We start from the raw sequence: 2,317 nt of genomic DNA, 5'->3' as shown, positions 1-2,317 counted from the left end.
TGCCGTTCCACTTCCATTAAGCCTTTTCTCGACTTAAAGATGCCTGCGAATATGAATAAAGTTGTATTTAAAAAACGATAGAAAGAAAGAGAGAAAGAGAAAACAAGACTCATTCACATTCCGAGTCTGCTTTCTGTCTCACACGTATTACATTTCACAAAACAGATAGAAACAATGGAGCTTATTAAGAAAAACTTGTTTTGAATGGCAAATTAAGCATAATGAAAATACACACGTTTTTACAAGTAGTTATTTTTTTCACCAATTGAATATTTTAAACCTTTCTGAAGTATGTACTTGTCCCTGCAAAATGTTTTTCTTTTAGCTCATTTTCACCGTATCGCCCTGCTATATACCTCTATTTTAAATTTTTAATTCGGTCAGCTTAGTGACCTTGATAAGCCCAGCACCTCGTCTGCGGCCGGACGTCAACCCATAGGGGTGCCCTACCCTGCTGTTCTGAGCAATACCAGCGCTGGTCTCCGGGCTGAACAGGCTGATGCACCGATCAGTCCACACTATGGCTCCTTAGGCAGGGAACAAGAAGTGATTATTGTAGTCGAGAAGATATCTCAGCATTCGTCTTTGACGGAAATACTTTTCCAGTGCAGCACAAATCGCCAAGATAGATATAATAATTTGTTAGCAGTTTGGAAAATTATGTTAAATCAAGAAACAATCCAGGAATCTTTTAATGAAGAGAAAACTTGACCTAATGAAAAGTCAGTTCCTCCTTTCCTCCTTATGTACAGTTTAAAAAATTATTACTGACAGTAGCAAAAAAAAAAAAAAAAAAAAGAGGCAAGTCTTTATCTCCACCCCCTATGTCTCTAAATTCAGAAGCACAGAAAAAATAATCTCTTTAAAAAAGGGCACAGAGGTTATCTTGAATTTTGCTTTATACTGCAAATCCATTAAGTCAGTATTCCCGATTTGCACAAACTTGTGTATTTAGGGTTATAAAAATCTCTTAAAACGTAAAGCAATCCCATGTTGAACATTAAGGTGGACTGCGTTTTTCTACTTCTTAGGTATTGCAGCGATCTGGGAATTTATTTTTACAGCCTGAGATGTCAGTATGCCACAGAAGCATGAAAATCTCACCATCTGTATGCTCATGGACAATCTCATCAAGTACACTCAACAACAGACTTAGAATAACAAAATTTAAATGCTATTACTACCGCCTAGCCATACATGCACTCAAATCTGTTTTAAATAGCAACCTGAGTTATCATGCGGCTTACCTCAGGCCTAAACCAGTTTAATCCCTTTCAGTGTTTGCTTACCCGCATGAATCCTGTCGTAAAACAGACACATGCTATCTGAAATAACACTTGTTAAATTAAATGGGAGGTTGCACAGAGACGCATATCATTTAATGTTGCCGAGTGCCGATCCATAACCCAGTGAAGGTTCAGGAGTCGAGCAATGGTTTCACCTGGCAGCTTACCTAATGTGCCGGGCAGTGTCCTTCTGGATATGTGTTACTTGTCAGTGCCAGGAAACAAGGATATGTTTTAGTTGGAACTCTGTTATAGCAGACACTACATAGTTTAGATTAACTCCTTTCAGTAGTACAGCATCAATGTGTTATTCCCTTAACATAAAACATACAGATTATGTAAATCTGTAATAAATACTATTTTGAAGTGTATAGTAATCAGAAATCTTTCAGGGCAGGATGGAATGGAAACTGAGAAATATTGGAGAGTAAACATTCCAACGCTCATTCCTCTGCTTCTCCCTGGCAGAGCGGAGCACTCGCTGTAGCGGGGCTGCTCATGCGCCAGCGCGGGGTTTGCCCTGCGAGCCCTGCGGAGCGTGGCCTCCCCGGGAACGCTGGGGCGGCGGCGGTCCCGCGCCCAGCGTTTCCCCTTCTCCCTGCAGACCCTGCCGCACCGTTTGTAAACGGGAAGGGTTGTTCCCGGTCCGAGGGAAGGCCAGCCCTTTTTGTACTTCCTCACAGGGTGCCAACTGGGTACGGCCGGTCATTCAGGCTTGCAGGGCCAAGCAGTCCGAGAAGCAAAAGGCAGCGGCGGAAGAGAGGCCGTACGACTAGCAGGTCGTACAACGTGTTTGGCGTTCCGGGCTCTAGTGACTGTGCAGAGCTAAGAGTGCAACGGAGCCCCTCGAGTCCACAAGCAACTGGCACAGCTCTGCATTTCCCTCACCCCTGCGGGCCCGCTCCGGGGCTCCGGAGGTAGGTTGCCTCTTACTAGGTAACGCTGCCGGCTACCGGCTGTCCTCTTGCGGGGAAGAGGGAGCCAGGGTGTCAGCGTGCAGAACCCACAGGACTTGTACGAAGAGCTCCTCG

The sequence above is a fragment of the Egretta garzetta genome, unplaced genomic scaffold (genome assembly GCF_000687185.1).
Source record: "Egretta garzetta isolate BGI_Z169 unplaced genomic scaffold, ASM68718v1 scaffold577, whole genome shotgun sequence".
Taxonomy (NCBI): Eukaryota; Metazoa; Chordata; class Aves; order Pelecaniformes; family Ardeidae; genus Egretta; species Egretta garzetta.
The sequence above is the reverse complement of the archived record's forward strand: the minus strand, read 5'-3'. Positions refer to the sequence as shown.